This window comes from Tenebrio molitor, chromosome 7 (assembly GCF_963966145.1).
Source record: "Tenebrio molitor chromosome 7, icTenMoli1.1, whole genome shotgun sequence".
Lineage (NCBI taxonomy): Eukaryota > Metazoa > Arthropoda > Insecta > Coleoptera > Tenebrionidae > Tenebrio > Tenebrio molitor.
Window position 1 is genome coordinate 17110881 of NC_091052.1, and position 15736 is coordinate 17126616.

Sequence of the window (15736 nt, forward strand, 5' to 3'; positions counted from 1 at the left end):
CGTTAATTTATCTTACTTAAGAGCACATGTCTTCTGTGGATGTCGCCGGATGTTTCCGCAATCTCGAGAAACTTCGACGAACTCGTCTAAATAGCTGAAATAAGTATTTAACTAATTTATGTCGCATTTTTGACGAATTCTGCGACAATCGAAAACTTGACTGGCAAAATTTGTCTGTTGGAAACAGCACAAGGAAGCGGACGGAACACCGTTGCGCTGAATTGCTCATCACAGAGAAAATGAAATCATATTGCCTTGTTAGAGGAAGCTCTAAAATTTTCTCGTGATCTAGAAAAGCCTTCCAGCGCTAACTTTCGATCGTATAGTAGAAAATGTGCAAGTTTTTGTTCGTAAACTGTACTGCTGTCCTGTATTCATTCGCAAAACGTGAAACTACCCATTTTTCTGATGGTGGCTGCACAATGGAGGGTTCTTATTTGCTACATTTTTTAAATGCGGCAATGCGCTCCGAATAAAAGAAATTCATTATTTACCTCTGCGAAAAATTCATATTCATGAAATTATATCTGCTCAGACAAACGTTTCTACACAACATTGTATTAACGCAGTGCTACTCTTTAAATGTAAATTGCCTCACACGTTGTAACGATAAAATAACCTGCCATAATAAAATTCTTACGGGATCCAGATGGCCGCTTCAGCACGCACATAGACAAATTCTCTACATATTTACAATGTTTATAATTGCAGCATGCACATTAACCAACCCGTTGCTGAAATCCGGAGAGACGACGTAACCGGAATTCTAGATGTGGATGATCCTCTTGTCCGTCATCTAATCAACGTATCGAAATTTAAATTTCCAATCTATATGCATGTTTCTATTTTATTTCCTCGTTCGCTACCCGCATTAATCTCTTCCAGAACTTCCCACAAATATAGGTATTTCCATGTGACACTTGCATCCAACAATCCCTTGTTTACGACGGTAATTATTGTTGTACACCGACTTCAAATAGTTGTTTCCATTTTAATGTAAATTACAGAGAAGTCTTCGGACGGACTCAGATTCTCTGCAGTTCATTCGTACTTGAGGTCAGGTGCATCACTTCTCACTAACACAGAGCCTTGTCACCAGTAATAATGATAAGATGCTTATTACTGTAATAATAATACAAGAGCAAAAATGATGATTAGATTAAAAAGACTTAAGTTGGGACTTAAAATGGGACTTAAATTAGATCCTTGCGTCAATGGGAATTACGTAGAAAGGAAAGAATGCGGTGTAAAATGTCTCCTCATCGAATTCAAAGAAACATGATTCTTATGTCGCCGTATGCAAGCTCCTAATAAAAAAATGTCCTTGAGGACTACCACTTTGGGGAATACATGCTAAAAAAATTAAAATTAGATGTTGTTTGGACGCATCAAGTTACCCTTCGAGACGGAAGGATTCTTTCTCTTTACTTAAACTTAATTGATGTAAGTAATTTATATTGATATGGAAATGTTTTCGTAAGATCTAGACAAAGCAGAAATCTTGATGATTACATCAAATTAATCTTGAATACGGATTCGAAGCGATTCAATGTAAGTGGTCCCCTGGGTCTAATTTAAGACAAAACAGACATTCCTCATGTACTAAACCTCCTAGACGATGTTTAAGAATAGAAACTTAACAAGCTGATCTTGAGTTGATGGACAATCGATCGATAATGTGGAAGTAGAGATTGAAAAGTCACATTTAACAAATTATCTTTTTACACATGTAGAAGTGTTTGGATTCTCTCATGGGCTATGACCTTGGAAATATCTGCGCGAAGGCGGAGCGATAAACCAGTGAAAAATCTGTATTCGTCGTTTCCGCAGATATGACTCATAACCCATGAGAAAATCCAACACCTCTACTTGTGTTAATTGAAAAACGACATTGTCGAGTTGTACAAATAACTCTGACAATTTGGGTAACTTGAATTTTACAACCATTAGCACTAATTTATTTCTTACTTCTTAGTTTCTTACTAAAATTAAGAAGAAGAAAGAAGTCGACATGAGCTTTTGAAGATATGTATTGCACATGGTGTAACAAAACAACAAAATGAAACTGTTCTTATTTTCCATTTAGAAAACTATTTTGCCATCTGAAGACAGATACGACATTTGTCTACCTATACAGTGTGGAAATTACTTATGGAATAAATTCAGTAATTTCAAAACTAATGACATTTGCCGAAAACGCTGAAACAGGTCAATTTTTGTTTTTAATAATGCTTATTTTAAGTTATTTCACTTGTTCATGACGTCATCCATTTTTGAGCTATGACGTCATCACCAATTTTTTTAAATGACAACCCCCACTTTTTTCTTCTCTTTCTGATAGACCTTCCTACTACCTAAACGATGAATGAAAAAAATTTGTACCTTACATAACAATTTTTTGAGAAAATAAAAAATTTTATTTCAAAAATTTAATTTAATTTTTAATGTACTTATTTTTTTTTTCTATGTGGTTATTTAAAATCGAGGGTTTACTTTAATAGACCAAACAATTTAGAAGATTTATAACAGAGAATTCGCGCTGAAATGGAACAAATCAGCGCTGACATTATTGAGCGCGGTGTACAGTGCCAAAAGTTGGCGGGGGATAATTTCAACATTTGCGTTACATTTTATTGTTAACCTTAGATGTTTGTTTGTTTCTGTTTAAAGTCAATTAAAATTTTTACATTAGAAATTAAATTAAATTTTTGAAATAAAATTTGTCATTTTCTCAAAAAAATTGTTATCTAGGGTACCAATTTTTTTCGTTAATCGTTTAGGTAGTAGTAAGGTCTATCAGAAAAAGGAGAAAAAAGTCAGTGTTGTCATTTAAAAAAAATGGTGATAACGTCATAGCTCAAAAATGGATGACGTCATGAACAGGTGAAGCAACTTAAAATAAGCATCATGAGAAATAAAAATCGACCTGTTTCAGCGTTTTTGACAAATGTCATTAGTTTTGAAATTACTGAATTTATTCCATAAGTGGTTTCCACACTGTATAACATTAATAACAAAACTGTAAGCAGATTGGTGTAGAATGCTTTCGCTTGATCAGAAACTTCAACTTAATCTCCTTCGACTAGGACTTTAGTAACTGACCATGATTGAAGATGACATATTGCAAATCTGTTTGAATACTTTGAACTTGACTCTTCTTCTTTGGTTTCGAAGTTTTCCACAACCGGAGTCGGTAAACGATGATTGGCAATAGGAATGAAGGGATAAGTTGAGGTTTCAATTCGACAGGAAAAAGAACATGGTAAATCAATGTATTCACCACATCAAAAAATGTAAAAAAAACAGCACCGTAACAAGGTATCGATTTCAGCAGAGCCGAAGCTCTTCTGAGGTAGCGACCTCCATTTTTTATCCTCAGACATCATTCAACTTTCTTCTTCACTTTTTCTAACTTCTCATAAGATTCTCTTTCAACTTATTTTTTCCATAATTTAGAAGTTTTCTATTCAAAAAAGATACAATGTAATATGTGCTTATTTCAGTTTTTGCACCGTTGCTGAAGGCAGCTACCTTCTTTTCATTCTTCTCAGATAAGTCGACAATACCTTGTCTTTAATATCAAGGAGAGAGCAGAAAGAAGGTTGCAGCAGTGTTTATGCCAGCTATCTAACTTACTTCTAATACCAAACACATTTAATATTAAAAATTATTGGACAATGGGGCGTATTCTGTAATTTTTAAGGGGGCGTTAAAATTTTAGCGTCCTTTAAAATTTAAAATTTCAAGCTCTGATCGGTCATTGCTATGACAATTTAATTTAACGCCCTTTAAAATTTAGCGGAGCAGTTACAGAATACGCCCCTTACTCCATGAAAATGGTATACAAGTAGCAATAGATATGCCATTCGAATTGAAGTTATCAAATTCGGTTTTTTATTGGCATCAAACTGTCAAATACCAATCTATTAAGGCAAAGTAATATACTTCTCTCTTGGAGAAAATGTTTAAGTGTATGAGAGAGAGAAAGAGGAATAAGCGAATGGCTCGTACGGAAGATTGAGGAGATAGGTATACGCAAGAACAAAAAACAAAGTGAAGGTGACAAAGGGAGTGAGACAGGGCTGCTTGCTTAGCCCCCTGCTATTTATGATATTTGTGACAGACATGGATAAACTGTTAAACAAAGCAAAGAAGGCAGTGAGATGTGTTTGGGGAAGAGGAGAGAGAAAGTGGGGAGGTGATTTCAGGAGAATGACATTTGAGAGCATGATAGAGAGTATATTGATGTACGGGGCAGAGATCTGGGGATGGAAGGAACAAGAAGATGTAGAGAAAGTGCAAGAAAAATATTTGAAAGGGGTGTTAGGAGTGGACAGAGAAATGTAAGATTACATAGTGAGGGAAGAGTGTAAGAGGAATAGGCTGACTGCTGAGAGTGAAAGAGGGAAAGGGAGAGGCAAAGTTTGAAGGCAAAAGGGATGGAAGGGAAGAGTGCAAGATACTAACGGAATGCTGGGGAGAAAAAAAAAAAGAACACGGAGACGAAGGGGAGAGAGAAATACTACCAGAGAAACTGGCATGCCAGTGAAGAAGTGGAATGATTAGGAGGAAACGGAAGATGGATGATTGTAGAGATGAGTGAAAGGGACAAAGACACAGACAAGCAAGAAAGAAGGAAAGAAAGGAAAGAATCAAAGAATTCGGATACAACAGGGAGTATGAGAGGTGTATGACACAGAAAATTCCGGAGTACTTGGGAGAGAGAGTGCAAAAGAAAGAAAAATGATGGCGAGGTTTGGATGTGGGAACGAAGAGAGAGAAAACAGGTATTGGACGAAAGGAGAGGAAAGAAGGTGTAGAATGTGCTATCAGAAGAGAGGAACAATTGAGCAGGTGTGGAATGGATGTAGCGAAATGCGAGAGAAGGAGAGAAACGAACGCGGAGAAATACTGAATGAAGGATGGATGAAAGAGATATGGAACAGGAGGGACAGAATAGAAAATGAAAGGGATGGGGAACAGAAAGAAAAATGTATTTTTTTTTAAATTATTTTTTTTATATTTAAATAAAACGGTAATCAGGAATCCGAAAGCCCGTAGGACAAATAAAGCATTGTTATATTTACTTCTTTCTTAGAATCTAGAACGTTTTATGCAAACTCCACAACCTCACATAGATTGGCTGAAGTAGATTTATAGCATATAAACTCAGATTAAATTGTCTTAATAATTGATTACTGACACTCATTTATAGAAATTATTTTAGTGCTGCTCTTAAAGTGCTAGAAAATATTTGTAATTAAAATCTTTACGTGAAAAATCATGTTAAAAAGGTAATAGAGAACAGAAATATGTACCAAACACAAAAACAAAATTGCGGATATGTTATCTCAAACCATTGTAAAATTTTATTTAATCACGTTTGTAACTTTAACAAAATCAGAATCTCTCATCAATCATCACACTTATCAAATTACAAATCGAGTGAAGTTAAATACATATCTGTTTCCTTTGAGTATATAAAAAAATCCCACCATTTCTTATCACCAGCAAGAGTTTCTAATACCCTACCATTCGCTACTGATTTGATAAAAAAAAAATTATGTCCGTTTCAATTTTCCGTATTGAGAAGTTTTCTCAGTTAATTGATTAGACCCAAGCTCTGGTTGAGTATTTTATTTGTCACGGGAGAAATTAATAGCATTTTAAATTTTTTAAACCAGGTTTGATATACGGATCGAATTCCGGGGCATTTGAGTGGAGAAAGAGTCCGAAATGAACGGCACACAAGGTTGCATCATACACCCTTTCAGGAATAATGGAGTGTTAAAAATTAGATTTAGGACGAAACAGCCAATGCTCGCAGGACTTCAAGGATCGGAAATGGTGACGCAAACACATCTTGCGCTAGCTTTTTAAAATGATAAAGTCGACCGCATCGGCTAAAGGAGTGCATTAGTGTTGGGCATAATCGATATATTTCCATAATCGAATTAATCGAAATAATCGCTTTGTATAATCGAATGATCATTCGGATTGTCCGATTATGAATGATCCGCATGCGCAGTTGCTTTGAATAACGAGTGATATTCGGATGGACGATTATGAATGATACCAAGGCGGTCTCATGATACGCAAATTTCAATTTTCACATCAAGTTCTTTTTTGGAATCTTAGTGAAGTAAACGAAACTAATCTCTGCTACCCTTACTATTGCGGGAAGAAATAAAATCACTAGATTAAAACAATGAGAACCAAATGACAGAACCACCGAATGAATGTCTCGTAATAGAGTGGTCGGGTCGAGTCGTATCGAGTGATCTGGAGTGATCGGGTCGAGTCGTATCGAGTGATCATTCGTTTTACCATCCAGTTCTCGACTTCTCGAAATATTCTAACGAATTATTTTAACGAATGATAATCGAAGAGCATAATCGAATGATCGATTATTCGGCTATAATCGATATATTTCGATTATATCACTCATAATCGCCCAACACTAGAGTGCATACGCTCGTCAGCCACCGGCTTTAGCAGGATTGCACGGAATATGTTGTCTCTGACGTAAATGGCGCTGAATGATCTTCCGCCTAACCACCGTTCATGTTCGCTGTCATAGAGCCAGAGTCCATTTGTGTTTGATAGATGGAGAGTAAATGCAGTTACTTAAAACCGTTTTCCAGGTTTCTATAAAAATGGACGACGAAGAGAAAGCTCAAGCTCGTGCCGGAGAAAATGACCGAGTTCGATTGTTGTTCGTTTGATTGCCGGAAAATTCTGCGATAGCTTCGGAATGCGCATTTGTCGCAGCTTAAGCCTAAAATTATATCACGTAATGAAAGCGCTCTTGCGTGAAAGACACCGATCTAAAACTCGTGGCGATTGCTTAACAATTTCTCTCACGTCGAAGGAGGAATTACGACGAGAAAAACAATACCGTAGGGGGAAAATGTTTGAGCAGCAACAACCGAAGGAGAAAAGTCAATAATCGGAGTTATATGTGTTGAAATTGTCTTAAAACGATAATCTTATCGACTTTGCCGTCATGACACTGTCTCAGATTTGGAGTCTGGATGCAATTGGTTTAGAAAGCGTTGAATAGTAATTACGCCCCATTATTATTACACAGATAGGTACTAGTAACGACTGTAGTGAATGTGTAATTTCCATTTGCTAGATTACCTTCTCGCGCTTTATCGCTAAATATTTGAGATGGTCGTCTCCTAATAGATGTCTTGACAAGCCTGATGTAACGTATGTTAATTTTTAACCCGGCAGCCTTTCAATAAATTACGTCGGTCGAGGAACGAGGAAGTCGGTTCGATAAAAACAATTTCCTTTCGCGATCTATCAAAACGATGATTTAGCTAATAGTGGCGGAGACGCTCAAGATTTTGTCACGACCAACTTCACAGTTCCTAATTTAAATTCTTCGAATCGGCATTATTTATATTGCATTAGCTTCCGTTCGAAGCGCTATCCCGATGCACAGACAAACAGACTTGGGCAGAGAGTTCATTAATTTCCCAATGAACAGCTGTGAAGGCGGCCCTCGTGTTGCTGCTGCTGCGTGCCCGTCTCTTAGATTTATGTCTGTTGCTCTAGGTTGGAACAATCTAAACTCTGCCGAGAATCATCAGGGGTTTGTAAAGGATTTCAATTTTTTAAAACCCGACCGACCGGAGGGGAAATAAATGGCCCGCAAAAACGGACACATTCTCCTAAGATGACTTTTCCACGACTCTGTCTCCCGAACATATATCCGACATTCTGATGAAGCACATTTTAAACATTCATCCCTCAACTGGCCCCAGTCGAACATATCGCATCATGGGATCGCATCACCCTCATTTAAACACACCAAGTCGAATGAGCCTTTCACCTCGGAGCGTGTGACGTGACGTGACGCGTGACGGCGAAAAGAATTCACCGCCCGCAGTGCACCTAAAGAAGTTTTCACTTCAAAAGTCACTTTTAGCGATCACTCTTGATGCGTAAAACTCACTGAGTTGGTCTGTTTTGGTGCAACACGATTAAAAAGGTGAAGTGCGAGATGCAGTTTGATTAGAGTTTGGAGAGTGTTCTATTCCGGAGCAATTCTTACGAACGGAGGAGGGTGCAAGCACCGAGACAAAACCTATAATTTAAATTAAAACTACCCCACTAAGCCGGCGAGCTTTATACAGTCGATACAGAACGAATTTCTAAGGAAAACGACGGTAATCCCCTAACTGTAATCAATAGTCAAAAGAAAATAATTTTCTGTAATTTAATGAGATTTCCACGTTTCTCGCAGATTTTATGGAATAAGGTCAACTGAAAGATGCACCCAGTGAGAATAAATCTTTAGAAGGAACGGATTAATTTAATTATTTGTTAGACCAGTCGGAAAAAACAGTTTCTGGGATAAGTAGTCCTTTGTTAATTTTCATCATGTTAAAAGTGAGTAATTAGTTGAATTTGCTCCACTGAAACTGCACTCTATGGAGAGGGAATATTATAAAATATCGTAATATTCTCCGACCATTTGTTTTCATTAGAACGCTATAACATTAAGCAAGAGACATTCTTGCATATTTACTGCTTAAATAAAAGGCAATTATATACAGAAAACTTTGCCTCTCCCTTCTTCCATATTAATTAAGATGTATTTTTCTTATTGTGGAAACTGATTCGGGACAGCTGAAATTGCGTACGAGTTGAGACATGTTCAATATTTGATAATGCGCAAACAAAAATTTAATTTCGTTGTTAACCCAAAAATTCGCCGTACGTTTTCAGTGTGTTTGTAATAAAGCTGAGAATGCTGCAAATTTTTCCCTCAAGTTTGCAAAAAATATTCAAATTTTATGTACCCTATATTGTTATTTGCTTTGGAATAATAAAAATTTATTTCCGTTTTAAAATTTTAGAACACGTTTTATTAAAACAGAACGTGTTGAAAATTTCTCCCGCCGACCAGATTTTTGTACTCAGTTTTTTTAGCTCCATAGGGACAAACAACTTATTATTTGCAAGGACTCCTTTTATGCAGCTACTTTTTGAAGTGAAAACTTCTTTAAGCGCACCGCATGCATTATTATTCCCGGGCAGTGAATTAATTTTCATGCGTCACGCGTCACGTCACACGCTCCGAAGTGAAAGGTTCTTTCGAGTAAGTCGGCGGAGCCGAGTTTAGGTGAGCGAGCGAGAAACAGTCACACAATACTGAAATGGAAATTTGGAGACAGAGATAAACGAATAATGAAAGATGCAGATCTTTATGTGAAAACAGAAGTTGCAAGAGGGAGAGGGAGAGAGATCTGCGAAGCCATTTTGTATGTGTACACAGAAAGCCTGACAAAAAAAGAAATAACGTCTTAATCCCCAGCTAGAATAAATCAGTGGTGCATTCAGTTGTAAACTAGTTCTAATCGAAGTGGGATCGGAACGTCGAATAAATTTTTAAATAAAATCTGCTGCTAGTAGGTACAGTCGCCGAGAAAATTGATGTCGGAGGTGGAATGCGCGAAGAAAAATGACCAAGCGTGGATAACAACAAATTTTATTTATCGTCTTTGTTGTGCCTTCCTGTTAGTCACATGACGAATGATTACCCGCGCCTAAACCGGGTGGGTGGCATCTTGTTTTTTTCTAACCCACCCTGTATTTGCCAGTACCATAAATAAAGCAAAACAACAGGTTCACGATGCCATTTTAAGTGAATTGCTTTGTCACGTTCCAATACGATTTACTGCTGATGGTATTTTACAACAATTTGTGACTACAATAACACTAAATCAGTGTTTGTTGCTACAAATACAGGTACTGTGAAATAGGCTCCGTTCCGGTGTTAGGCACACTAACTCATGTATTTAGAAGAATTTTTCAACAGTTTTCACTAGAGAATCCGTTTCGTATTTCTCGACTCCATCCTTCACGTACTACAAGTTGTCGATCCCCCGGAATTAGAAGTCCATATAACTCCGGTCGCTTTGCTGATAACTTTCGATCACAAAAGCGACGGACTCCGAGCGGATGGAATATATGTGTAGAGCAACATTGTGCTGAAATCGACATAAAATAAAGCGGGACCCCGTAATACGTCTTATGATAAGAATAAGAAACACAATCTCGACGAACGCGAAACCCGAGATGGAACTGATATACTGTACTAACTCAAGTCATGCAGAACGCAGCGGTCGCCAAACAATGACGATTTGATTGGACGTTTACAGGGATGATAACATAAACGGTCCTCTTATGCGATCACCACCACTATTCATCGATAAAGACTCGGGAAACGGGAACAGCCCCCGGAACACTTCTTACTCTTATTACCGCCATTTCTAGTTCGTGTTATGTGGGCTAATTAAAGTTCGTTCCGACTCGTACTTCTAATCCTATTTATTATTTAGACTTGTACAGTGGAAGAGGAATCTGATGTGTTCACCCTTCGTGACTGCAATACACTGAAGCATTTTGCATAAATCTCGACATACAGAGTCAATTTCAGACTTGAGGAAATAGCATAATGTCAAACTACCTCGAGTTGTAACTCAAATATAGATACATATGTATGTATATTTGGGTCAAAAAATTTATGTAAAACTTATACAAGAATTTACAAACAAAAAACAATAATTTACAAATCTCTAAAACTGCTTTGAAACTATGTACTAATGAAAATGAATAACATGTATATTATATACCGAGGCGGAAATGATTCTTTACTACCTTGTGTATGTGTACTAGTAAAATAAATATTCCAACACTAATTTTGCCATTTTGATTAATGGTTTATTTGTAATTTTATTTTAAATTGTGAAGCTAGATAATTTTTCGAACTTGAGTAAAGTCAGAAAGTAACCAGGATTGTCATTAATGTCATTTTTGATAATAATATGTAATTTAAAAAATATTCGCCTAAAACCAAATTCGAATTTGAATTTTTTGTTTAGGATTCAATGTAGATTCGCGTGACATGAATATTATATGCCATTTTGAATACACCCTGTATAGTTGTAAATGAATAATTTTACGCGCTAATAGTAGAGGCATCTTAATACCACAGTTACATTTGCCAGCTTCAAAGTTACATTGGATAACTAAATTAAGCCACTAAATGTAGGATTGATCTTTGAGAGCTTGTCCCAAATGCCAATAACTGAAGTTATTAATGTGGCAGATTAATTATTTGATTATTAAATGTTACACACTACTACCAAAATATGTATTTGAAATGTTTGGTAATTTTGTTCAATATATTGATAGGTAAAAAATGTATTTGGCACAATATGATTTTGTTTATTTTTTAATACAAAGCAATTTTTGCATAAAAGTAAATAAGTAATTAAATATAAATTAAAATAGAAATTGTCCATGCCCCTATTCTTATTTTAGGTAATGCAATCCATCGATTCTTTAACATTGATATCGGGTGTTTAAATTTTTCCTAAAATTTGGCGTTCAAGAGTCAATTGTGAACATCGTTTCTTTTACTTTCATATCGAGTGTTCATTTAGATTTCTCCTCAAAGTTGGCGTTGAAGAGTCGATTGTGAACGCACTCGTCAGTCTGGAGAGTACAAACACAAACAACGTAAAAAGTGAGGTTAGATTTAAACAGTTGATCCGTGAACCATAATCCGTGGTGCGTTCACAATAAACTCAAAGGAGAAATTTAAATGAACACTTGATAGAAAGCCGTCATCTTAGAAGTAGTTTTCAGTTTTTCCTCTAAAAAGATACAAAAACGAAGTTCGTCTGTTTGAAAGTTAAAGAAAATGAACAATCTATGGTTCTGTATTTTGACGAAGCTAATAATTTTTTATTAATTGACCTTCAAGTGTATTACAGTTTTTAAATTGATTTTCCGTTATTTTTATTTACATCAAATTCGAATGACGCTCACAATCTCCGTGTTTCCTTTTTAAGGTTTCTAAGTGAGTCGTTTGGTTTTTCACGTTTTATTCTGCAACTCGCATTTTAGCTTGTTGGTGATGTTTACACAGGTACTATGCCGGCCAAAAAATTTTGGCCGTCATTGTCTGTCAATTCAAAAAAAAAAAAAAATTGCAATCCGTACTTTATTGTCATCATGATTACCGTCTTGATTATGAACGTTATTTTTTGGGTGGTAAATTTCAAAACTCTAAATTATTTTGTCATTTCTACTACACAGAACGTTTACCTCAGGTTATCTATGTACGATTGCTCTAATTTTGTTCATTCATGTCGGATTTTTGGAATATCTGAGCTTCAAACAGTTTAAATTGATTGTCAAAATGACAAGAATCGAAAGTGGGGTTACGATTCCTAAAGGTTTATTTACACTTTACTTGAATGTCAAGAAAGTGACGGCCAAAATTTTTTGGCCGCCATAGTACGACACAGTTGTTGCGTGGAACAGAATTTTCTTAACCGTAATAGTGAAACTAATAAAATCGACTATCATTTACAGGGTGTCGCAAAATTAACGTATTCCCAGTTGGGGGTCTTGTAGGGAAAAATCTCAGGAATCGCGAAAAAATAAAATAAAAAATACGGAGGGGGAGGTCTTTACAAAGATATATGGGTCCGAAGGTTCAAACTTTTCGTCATGTTTTCTTCAAATAAAAAATATAAATGGTTGACATTCATTTTGAAATATGGTGAGGATGATTATGTAAAATATTAAAATATAAATGAAAAGACATTTCTTGAAAAAACAGCTTTATCTCGAAAAAATAAAAGTTTTATTTTTCCAATTTTTGTTCAAAAGGGAAGTACAACATAGCTAGAATATTAATCAGGTACTTTTGAACAAATATTGGCAACTTTGATATTTTTTTCAAAGTGACAGCAATTTTTACTTGGTCAACAGGATGTCCCCTACTAAGCCCCGAACTCAGAATACGATAATTTTAAGACACCCTGTATATTCTACAATAAAATAATGTAAAAGTTAATATGTAACTATGTACCGGGTGTCCCATCACTTGTGTCCCGTAGGAAAATGACTTTAAAACTAAATTATATTTATATGAAGGTATTATAGATGCATAAATACTGTTCACCGCCACAAAAATTGGGTATTACTTTTTTGTTAAAATTAATTACCTAGGTACAGCAAGCAAAAAACTATCACTTTAAAAATTAAATTTTGTTTGATGCAGTTCAAATTCAGTGTACGTTATGAAATAGTTATAGAGAAATAAAATCCGTAATTAGAATTTAATTAAAATGTTTTGATGTAAAGATATTTGGTTAATTTAATTTGGGTCCTTCTACTTTATAAAAATTTATGGAAGACAAAGTTAAGTTTGTGGGTATTATTCTTGTCCGCAATTTATGGTACGAAGACCATTCAAGAGGGTTCCAGCGGTACCTGCCTCTGCTACGGCGTCAAACATACTGCAACCCCTCATAAATCTTCGTCTGCAATACATTTTCATAAAGTAGAACGGCCCAAATTAATTTAACCAAATATCTTTACATCAAAACATTTTAATTAAATTCTAATCACGGATTTTATTGCTCTACCATTTTTTCAAAACGTATACTAAATTTGAACTGCATTGAACAAAATTTAATTTTGAAAGTGACAGTTTTTTGCTTGCTGTACCTAGGTAATTAATTTTAACAAAAAAGTAATACCCAATTTTTGTGGCGGTGAACAGTATTTATGCATCTATAATACCTTTATATAAATATAATTTAGTTTTAAAGTCATTTTCCTACGGGACACAAGTGATGGGACACCCGGTACATTACATAGCCCAGTTAATAGAACATTTGAGGAAATCATAAAATTGCCGTCTTCCACAGTAGTGATAGTGTCGTTCCAAAATAATGAAACCAACAAACACATTTTTTGGAAACCAAATATTTTAAATAAAGAAGGATGGTGGTTATAATTTTCGGTGCAAAAATGGCTCGATCGAAACCAGTTTACTATTTTTTGTTGCAATTGATCAAGATCTAACTGATGTTAAAAAAATTTTGAATTAGAAATCATTTCCTTGGTCTCCCCTAACTAATAAACTGGGCAAAAATGAATAGGGAATTCCACAATTTTTCTTGGAAACCAAATAATTGCCCCAATTTTCCCACGTATTCTTAAACACTACATAAATTTGAAATGATACAGGTAGTTGAAACATTACATTTACTGTGTATGTCTAACACATTTCATTACAAATTTTAAACTTTATTTATAAAAAAATCAAAAAAGAAAAAATTCCCTATTCATTTTTGGCCTAGTTTACTAGACTAGAAAAATTATGTTACATTAAGTTTTTTGTTGAATTTCTTTAAAAATGGATCCAACATTGCTGCGTACTCACTATACGATTAGAGTTTTAGACCGACAATTTTTTTGACATACTTATACTTATCATTATTTTTTGTTTAATATGTACCTACCTAGTTTTAAAAAATTGTTGGATTATTAGTCACTCGTCATCTTAATACATATTACAATTCGCTATTGATATCAAGCGCAGTCTAAATATTGTCTTAAAAATCATAACATAAAATTTGTTACACAGTCTAGGACTGGTTTACAAATCTATGAGGGGCATGGTGATCAACTCAATAGACCGGGACCAATGGCTTAACGTGACTTCCGAATCACGAGACAGAATATGGCCTTTTTTTTAAATTATTTTAAATTTCGCCCTGGGTCGGAATCGAACCCGCGACCCTCGCGTCCCTGAGCCGAAACGGACTCCCTTAGGCTATATTCTGCCTTAAAAAATTTGTTACACAGCCTAGGACTGGTTTACAAATCTATGAGGCGCATGGTGACCAACTCAATAGACCGGGACCAATGGCTTAACGTGACTTCCGAATCACGAGACAGAATATAGCCTTTTTTTTTTTTTTTAATTCTTATTTTTTAAATTTCGCCCTGGGTCGGAATCGAACCCGCGACCCTCGCGTCCCTGAGCCGAAACGGACTCCCTTAGGCTATATTCTGCCTTTAATAATACTTAATTATGTACTTAGAAATCATTATCATCATTCGATCAGTATGAAAAAAATCCTACGTGGATGTCGTGTAAAAATTGAGCATCTAGAAAAATAATGCCTTGGAAGCAATTATCATTACTTGATAGAAATCAATTCCGTGTCCCCTTTTTTATAATGATACACTAACACAATAACTCATTCATATGAGTAAATATTACTTTCTTACACAAAAACAAAACAAGAAGCAAATTTTGATCATCTTCCACCTTCTTCCGAAAAGTTCTGGAGTAATTAAACCAGCATCATCATAACATACACTACTTTAGCCAACGAGCATCTGGTAGCGACCTGTGTTATTGCCCTTAAGCCCCCTGGACAGTTTGACATTGACAATACAAATTATTATTTGAGTAACAGTGGAAAACTGGTGGATGGCCAGCAGTCAAGCTGAACTTGGTTTTAAGGGTTGCCATTGCTTTATATAATTATCTATTTGCTGGTTATGACTTGGAAGTAATACCGGTAATGATAAAGTTCAGCCTCAATGCCGGATCAGTGGTGGGAATTTAAAATAATAATGATTTGTTGAACAACTTTTATTACGATGTTTTGCTGCAAAAAGTAAAAACTTATTTATGTAGTGTTAGATTTAAGAGTTTTCTTAAAATTTTCGAAGTAAACAACTTTATTTTCAATGACGTTCAATTTCCTGCCTAGTTTCCCGTGAATACATACTTTCATTGCTTCACTTTAGAAACCCAAATGTTCTTTGTTTACAGTACTAAAAATGCTTCCAGTTGTTTTTATTACACATAATACAAACTTATTAGCAACATATAAAA

At 35.4% G+C, this 15736-nt stretch overlaps 1 protein-coding gene and 1 long non-coding RNA gene across 2 annotated transcripts in view; one reads left to right on the forward strand and one right to left on the reverse strand.

Moving 5' to 3' along the window:
• Positions 1 to 15736, forward strand: part of LOC138135804 (EGFR adapter protein-like) — a 206031-nt gene that overhangs the window by 22589 nt on the left and 167706 nt on the right. The window lies entirely within an intron of this gene.
• LOC138135831 (uncharacterized) overlaps positions 11995 to 15736 on the reverse strand; it is a 325387-nt gene continuing 321645 nt past the window's right edge. Inside the window, exon 2 of the long non-coding RNA XR_011161102.1 lies at positions 11995 to 12142. This is a non-coding gene — a long non-coding RNA (uncharacterized lncRNA). The remainder of the gene's footprint in view (positions 12143 to 15736) is intronic.